The sequence below is a fragment of the Schistocerca serialis genome, chromosome 1, assembly GCF_023864345.2.
Source record: "Schistocerca serialis cubense isolate TAMUIC-IGC-003099 chromosome 1, iqSchSeri2.2, whole genome shotgun sequence".
Classification (NCBI taxonomy): Eukaryota; Metazoa; Arthropoda; class Insecta; order Orthoptera; family Acrididae; genus Schistocerca; species Schistocerca serialis.
Window position 1 is genome coordinate 33,083,070 of NC_064638.1, and position 8,776 is coordinate 33,091,845.

Below are 8,776 nucleotides of genomic sequence, written 5' to 3' on the forward strand. Positions count from 1 at the left end.
CCTAGTATTTAATAGCGACGCAAATTGTATAACTCATCGACAATAGGAGAGTGCTACAGTTACAGGAAACAGACAGTGGTGCATCGGATACATGCCACTGGAGCCCCAGGAGAGCTGCCATGTGGCGCCCACAGCCTTGGTAGTCTCTTGCGGAGAAGAGAGCAAGAGGCCTCCAGATATCAATCGCGACGAAATTTCTGTGTCACCATCTCAAGGGGACGGTGGAAGGATGGCAGGAATCATTCTGTGGTACGTCAGAAACCACCTATTGGGCTCCCAGATGACATTAAAAGAGCCAACAGCAACTAAGTTAATCTCCTCAATATAAGTCGTTATGGTGATCCTAGTATTTAATAGCGACGCAAATTGTATAACTCATCGACAATAGGAGAGTGCTACGGTTACAGGAAACAGACAGTGGTGTATCGGATACATGCCACTGGAGCCCCAGGAGAGCTGCCATGTGGCGCCCACAGCCTTGGTAGTCTCTTGCGGAGTAGAGGGCAAGAGGCCTCCAGATATCAATCGCGACGAAATTTCTGTGTCACCATCTCAAGGGGACGGTGGAAGGATGGCAGGAATCATTCTGTGGTACGTCAGAAACCACCTATTGGGCTCCCAGATGACATTAAAAGAGCCAACAGCAACTAAGTTAATCTCCTCAATATAAGTCGTTATGGTGATCCTAGTATTTAATAGCGACGCAAATTGTATAACTCATCGACAATAGGAGAGTGCTACGGTTACAGGAAACAGACAGTGGTGTATCGGATACATGCCACTGGAGCCCCAGGAGAGCTGCCATGTGGCGCCCACAGCCTTGGTAGTCTCTTGCGTCGAGGAGGGCATGACGCCTCCAGATATCAATCGAGACGAAATTTCTGTGTCACCATCTCAAGGGGACGGTGGAAGGATGGCAGGAATCATTCTGTGGTAAGTCAGAAACCACCTATTGGGCACCCAGATGACATTAAACGAGGCAACAGCAACTTCGCTAATCTCCTCAATATAAGTCGTTACGGTGATCCTAGTATTTAAAGCGACGCAAATTGTATAACTCATCGACAATAGGAGAGTGCTACGGTTACAGGAAACAGACAGTGGTGTATCGGATACATGCCACTGGAGCCCCAGGAGAGCTGCCATGTGGCGCCCACAGCCTTGGTAGTCTCTTGCGGAAAAGAGGGCAAGAGGCCTCCAGATATCAATCGCGACGAAATTTCTGTGCCACCATCTCAAGGGGACGGTGGAAGGATGGCAGGAATCATTCTGTGGTACGTCAGGACCACCTATTGGGCTCCCAGATGACATTAAAAGAGCCAACAGCAACTTCGCCAATCTCCTCAATATAAATCGTTATGGCGATCCGAGTATTTAATAGCGACGCAAATTGTATAACTCTTCGGCAATGGGAGAGTGCTACGGTTACAGGAAACAGACAGTGGTGCATCGGATACATGCCACTGGAGCCCCAGGAGAGCTGCCATGTGGCGCCCACAGCCTTGGTAGTCTCTTGCGTCGAGGAGGGCGTGACGCCTCCAGATATCAATCGCGACGAAATTTCTGTGTCACCATCTCAAGGGGACGGTGGAAGGATGGCAGGAATCATTCTGTGGTACGTCAGAAACCACCTATTGGGCTCCCAGATGACATTAAACGAGCCAACAGCAACTATGTTAATCTCCTCAATATAAGTCGTTTGGTGATCCTAGTATTTAAAAGCGACGCAAATTGTATAACTCATCGACAATAGGAGAGTGCTACGGTTACAGGAAACAGACAGTGGTGTATCGGATACATGCCACTGGAGCCCCAGGAGAGCTGCCATGTGGCGCCCACAGTTTTGGTAGTCTCTTGCGGAGTAGAGGGCAAGAGGCCTCCAGATATCAATCGCGACGAAATTTCTGTGTCACCATCTCAAGGGGACGGTGGAAGGATGGCAGGAATCATTCTGTGGTACGTCAGAAACCACCTATTGGGCTCCCAGATGACATTAAAAGAGCCAACAGCAACTAAGTTAATCTCCTCAATATAAGTCGTTATGGTGATCCTAGTATTTAATAGCGACGCAAATTGTATAACTCATCGACAATAGGAGAGTGCTACGGTTACAGGAAACAGACAGTGGTGTATCGGATACATGCCACTGGAGCCCCAGGAGAGCTGCCATGTGGCGCCCACAGCCTTGGTAGTCTCTTGCGTCGAGGAGGGCATGACGCCTCCAGATATCAATCGCGACGAAATTTCTGTGTCACCATCTCAAGGGGACGGTGGAAGAATGGCAGGAATCATTCTGTGGTACGTCAGAAACCACCTATTGGGCACCCAGATGACATTAAAAGAGGCAACAGCAACTTCGCTAATCTCCTCAATATAAGTCGTTATGGTGATCCTAGTATTTAAAGCGACGCAAATTGTATAACTCATCGACAATAGGAGAGTGCTACGGTTACAGGAAACAGACAGTGGTGTATCGGATACATGCCACTGGAGCCCCAGGAGAGCTGCCATGTGGCGCCCACAGCCTTGGTAATCTCATGCGGAGAAGAGGGCAAGAGGCCTCCAGATATCAATCGCGACGAAATTTCTGTGCCACCATCTCAAGGGGACGGTGGAAGGATGGCAGGAATCATTCTGTTGTACGTCAGAAACCACCTATTGGGCTCCCAGATGACAATAAAAGAGCCAACAGCAACTAAGTTAATCTCCTCAATATAAGTCGTTATGGTGATCCTAGTATTTAATAGCGACGCAAATTGTATAACTCTTCGGCAATGGGAGAGTGGTACTTTTACAGGAAACTGACAGTGGTGCATCGGATACATGCAACTGCAGCCCCAGGAGAGCTGCCATGTGGCGCCCACAGCCTTGGTAGTCTCTTGCGTCGAGGAGGGCATGACGCCTCCAGATATCAATCGCGACGAAATTTCTGTGTCACCATCTCAAGGGGACGGTGGAAGGATGGCAGGAATCATTCTGTGGTACGTCAGAAACCACCTATTGGGCTCCCAGATGACAATAAAAGAGCCAACAGCAACTAAGTTAATCTCCTCAATATAAGTCGTTATGGTGATCCTAGTATTTAATAGCGACGCAAATTGTATAACTCATCGACAATAGGAGAGTGCTACGGTTACAGGAAACAGACAGTGGTGTATCGGATACATGCCACTGGAGCCCCAGGAGAGCTGCCATGTGGCGCCCACAGCCTTGCTAGTCTCTTGCGGAGAAGATTGCAACAGGCCTCCAGATATCAATCGCGACGAAATTTCTGTGCCACCATCGCAAGGGGACGGTTGGAAGGATGGCAGGAATCATTCTGTGGTACGTCAGAAACCACCTATTGGGCTCCCAGATGACAATAAAGGAGCCAACAGCAACTAAGTTAATCTCCTCAATATAAGTCGTTATGGTGATCCTAGTATTTAATAGCGACGCAAATTGTATAACGCTTCGGCAATGAGAGAGTGGTATGGTTACAGGAAACTGACAGTGGTGCATCGGATACATGCCACTGGAGCCCCAGGAGAGCTGCCATGTGGCGCCCACAGCCTTGGTAGTCTCTTGCGGAGAAGAGGGCAAGAGGCCTCCAGATATCATTCGCGACGAAATTTCTGTGCCACCATCTCAAGGGAACGGTGGATGGATGGCAGGAATCATTCTGTGGTACGTCAGAAACCATCTATTGGGCTCCCAGATGACATTAAAAGAGCCAACAGCAACTAAGTTAATCTCCTAAATATAAGTCGTTATGGTGATCCTAGTATTTAATAGCGACGCAAATTGTATAACTCGTCGACAATAGGAGAGTGCTACGGTTACAGGAAACAGACAGTGGTGTATCGGATACATGCCACTGGAGCCCCAGGAGAGCTGCCATGTGGCGCCCACAGCCTTGGTAGTCTCTTGCGGAGAAGAGGGCAAGAGGCCTCCAGATATCAATCGCGACGAAATTTCTGTGTCACCATCTCAAGGGGACGGTGGAAGGATGGCAGGAATCATTCTGTGGTACGTCAGAAACCACCTATTGGGCTCCCAGATGACAATAAAAGAGCCAACAGCAACTAAGTTAATCTCCTCAGTATAAGTCGTTATGGTGATCCTAGTATTTAATAGCGACGCAAATTGTATAACTCTTCGGCAATGGGTGATTGGTACGGTTACAGGAAACTGACAGGGGTGCATCGGATACATGCCACTGGAGCCCCAGGAGAGCTTTCATGTGGCGCCCACAGCCTTGGTAGTCTCTTGCGCCGAGGAGGGCATGACGCCTCCAGATATCAATCGCGACGAAATTTCTGTGTCACCATCTCAAGGGGACGGTGGAAGGATGGCAGGAATCATTCTGTGGTACTTCAGAAACCACCTATTGGGCTCCCAGATGACAATAAAAGAGCCAACAGCAAATAAGTTAATCTCCTCAATGTAAGTCGTTATGGTGATCCTAGTATTTAATAGCGACGCAAATTGTACAACTCATCGACAATAGGAGAGTGCTACGGTTACAGGAAACAGACAGTGGTGCATCGCATACATGCCACTGGAGCCCCAGGAGAGCTGCCATGTGGCGCCCACAGCCTTGGTAGTCTCTTGCGGAGAAGAGGGCAAGAGGCCTCCAGATATCAATCGCGACGAAATTTCTCTGCCACCATCTGAAGAGGACGGTGGAAGTATGGCAGGAATCATTCTGTGGTACGTCAGAAACCACCTATTGGGCTCCCAGATGACATTAAAAGAGCCAACAGCAACTTCGCCAATCTCCTCAATATAAATCGTTATGGCGATCCTAGTATTTAATAGCGACGCAAATTGTATAACTCATCGACAATAGGAGAGTGCTACGGTTACAGGAAACAGACAGTGGTGCATCGGATACATGCCACTGGAGCCCCAGGAGAGCTGCCATGTGGCGCCCACAGCCTTGGTAATCTCTTGCGTCGAGGAGGGCATGACGATTCCAGATATCAATCGCGACGAAATTTCTGTGTCACCATCTCAATGGGACGGTGGCAGGATGGCAGGAATCATTCTGTGGTACGTCAGAAACCACCTATTGGGCTCCCAGATGACAATAAAAGAGCCAACAGCAACTAAGTTAATCTCCTCAATGTAAGTCGTTATGGTGATCCTAGTATTTAATAGCGACGCAAATTGTATAACTCATCGACAATGGGAGAGTGCTACGGTTACAGGAAACAGACAGTGGTGTATCGGATACATGCCACTGGAGCCCCAGGAGAGCTGCCATGTGGCGCCCACAGCCTTGCTAGTCTCTTGGGGAGAAGAGGGCAAGAGGCCTCCAGATATCAATCGCGACGAAATTTCTGTGCCACCATCTCAAGGGGACGGTGGAAGGATGGCAGGACTCATTCTGTGGTACGTCAGAAACCACCTATTGGGCTCCCAGATGACATTAAAAGAGCCAACAGCAACTTCCCCAATCTCCTCAATATAAATCGTTATGGCGATCCTAGTATTTAATAGCGACGCAAATTGTATAACTCTTCGGCAATGGGAGAGTGCTACGGTTACAGGAAACAGACAGTGGTGCATCGGATACATGCCTCCGGAGCCCCAGGAGAGCTACCATGTGGCGCCCACAGCCTTGGTAGTGTCTAGCGTCGAGGAGGGCATGACGCCTCCAGATATCAATCGCGACGAAATTTCTGTGTCACCATCTCAAGGGGACGGTGGAAGGATGGCAGGAATCATTCTGTGGTACGTCAGAAACCACCTATTGGGCTCCCAGATGACAATAAAAGAGCCAACAGCAACTAAGTTAATCTCCTCAATATAAGTCGTTATGGTGATCCTAGTATTTAATAGCGACGCAAATTGTATAACTCATCGACAATAGGAGAGTGCTACGGTTACAGGAAACAGACAGTGGTGTATCGGATACATGCCACTGGAGCCCCAGGAGAGCTGCCATGTGGCGCCCACAGCCTTGCTAGTCTCTTGCGGAGAAGATTGCAACAGGCCTCCAGATATCAATCGCGACGAAATTTCTGTGCCACCATCGCAAGGGGACGGTGGAAGGATGGCAGGAATCATTCTGTGGTACGTTAGAAACCACCTATTGGGCTCCCAGATGACATTAAAAGAGCCAAAAGCAACTTCGCTAATCTCCTCAATATAAGTCGTTATGGCGATCCTAGTATTTAATAGCGACGCTAATTGTATAACTCTTCGGCTATGGGAGAGTGCTACGGTTACAGGAAACAGACAGTGGTGCATCGGATACATGCCACTGGAGCCCCAGGAGAGCTGCCATGTGGCGCCTACAGCCTTGGTAGTCTCTTGCGGAGAAGAGGGCAAGAGGCCTCCAGATATCAATCGCGACGAAATTTCTGTGCCACCATCTCAAGGGGACGGTGGAAGGATGGCAGGAATCATTCTGTGGTACGTCAGAAACCACCTATTGGGCTCCCAGATGACATTAAAAGAGCCAACAGCAACTTCGCTAATCTCATCAATATAAGTCGTTATGGTGATCCTAGTATTTAAAGCGACGCAAATTGTATAACTCATCGACAATAGGAGAGTGCTACGGTTACAGGAAACAGACAGTGGTGTATCGGATACATGCTACTGGAGCCCCAGGAGAGCTGCCATGTGGCGCCCACAGCCTTGCTAGTCTCTTGCGGAGAAGAGGGCAAGAGGCCTCCAGATATCAATCGCGACGAAATTTCTGTGTCACCATCTCAAGGGGACGGTGGAAGGATGGCAGGAATCATTCTGTGGTACGTCAGAAACCACCTATTGGGCTTCCAGATGACAATAAAAGAGCCAACAGTAACTAAGTTAATCTCCTCAATATAAGCCGTTATGGTGATCCTAGTATTTAATAGCGACGCAAATTGTATAACTCTTCGGCAATGGGAGAGTGCTACGGTTACAGGAAACTGACAGTGGTGCATCGGATACATGCCACTGGAGCCCCAGGAGAGCTGCCATGTGGCGCCCACAGCCTTGGTAGTCTCTTGCGGAGAAGAGGGCAAGAGGCCACCAGATATCAATCGCGACGAAATATCTGTGTCACCATCTCAAGGGGACGGTGGAACGATGGCAGGAATCATTCTGTGGTACGTCAGAAACCACCAATTGGGCTCCCAGATGACAATAAAAGAGCCAACAGCAACTAAGTTAATCTCCTCAATATAAGTCGTTATGGTGATCCTAGTATTTAATAGCGACGCAAATTGTATTACTCTTCGGCAATGGGAGAGTGCTACGGTTACAGGAAACTGACAGTGGTGCATCGGATACATGCCACTGGAGCCCCAGGAGAGTTGCCATGTGGCGCCAACAGCCTTGGTAGTCTCTTGCGTCGAGGAGGGCATGACGAGTCCAGATATTAATCGCGACGAAATTTCTGTGTCACCATCTCAAGGGGACGGTGGAAGGATGGCAGGAATCATTCTGTGGTACGTCAGAAACCACCTATTGGGCTCCCAGATGACAATAAAAGAGCCAACACCATCTCAAGGGGACGGTGGAAGGATGGCAGGAATCATTCTGTGGTAGGTCAGAAACCACCTATTGGGCTCCCAGATGACAATAAAAGAGCCAACAGCAACTAAGTTAATCTAATCAATATAAGTCGTTATGGTGATACTAGTATTTAATAGCTGCCATGTGGCGTTATGGTGATCCTAGTATTTAATAGCGACGCAAATTGTATAACGCTTCGGCAATGGGAGAGTGGTATGGTTACAGGAAACTGACAGTGGTGCATCGGATACATGCCACTGGAGCCCCAGGAGAGCTGCCATGTGGCGCCCACAGCCTTGGTAGTCTCTTGCGTCGAGGAGGGCATGACGCCTCCAGATATCAATCGCGACGAAATTTCTGTGTCACCATCTCAAGGGGACGGTGGAAGGATGGCAGGAATCATTCTGTGGTAGGTCAGAAACCACCTATTGGGCTCCCAGATGACAATAAAAGAGCCAACTGCAACTAAGTTAATCTCCTCAATATAAGTCGTTATGGTGATCCTAGTATTTAATAGCGACGCAAATTGTATAACTCATCGACAATAGGAGAGTGCTACGGTTACAGGAAACAGACAGTGGTGTATCGGATACATGCCACTGGAGCCCCAGGAGAGCTGCCATGTGGCGCCCACAGTCTTGGTAGTCTCTTGCGGAGAAGAGGGCAAGAGGCCTCCAGATATCAATCGCGACGAAATTTCTGTGTCACCATCTCAAGGGGACGGTGGAAGGATGGCAGGAATCATTCTGTGGTAGGTCAGAAACCACCTATTGGGCTCCCAGATGACAATAAAAGAGCCAACAGCAACTAAGTTAATCTACTCAATATAAGTCGTTATGGTGATCCTAGTATTTAATAGCGACGCAAATTGTATAACTCATCGACAATAGGAGAGTGCTACGGTTACAGGAAACAGACAGTGGTGCATCGGATACATGCCACTGGAGCCCCAGGGGAGTTGCCATGTGGCGCCAACAGCCTTGGTAGTCTCTTGCGTCGAGGAGGGCATGACGAGTCCAGATATTAATCGCGACGAAATTTCTGTGTCACCATCTCAAGGGGACGGTGGAAGGATGGCAGGAATCATTCTGTGGTACGTCAGAAACCACCTATTGGGCTCCCAGATGACAATAAAGGAGCCAACAGCAACTAAGTTAATCTCCTCAATATAAGTCGTTATGGTGATCCTAGTATTTAATAGCGACGCAAATTGTATAACGCTTCGGCAATGGGAGAGTGGTATGGTTACAGGAAACTGACAGTGGTGCATCGGATACATGCC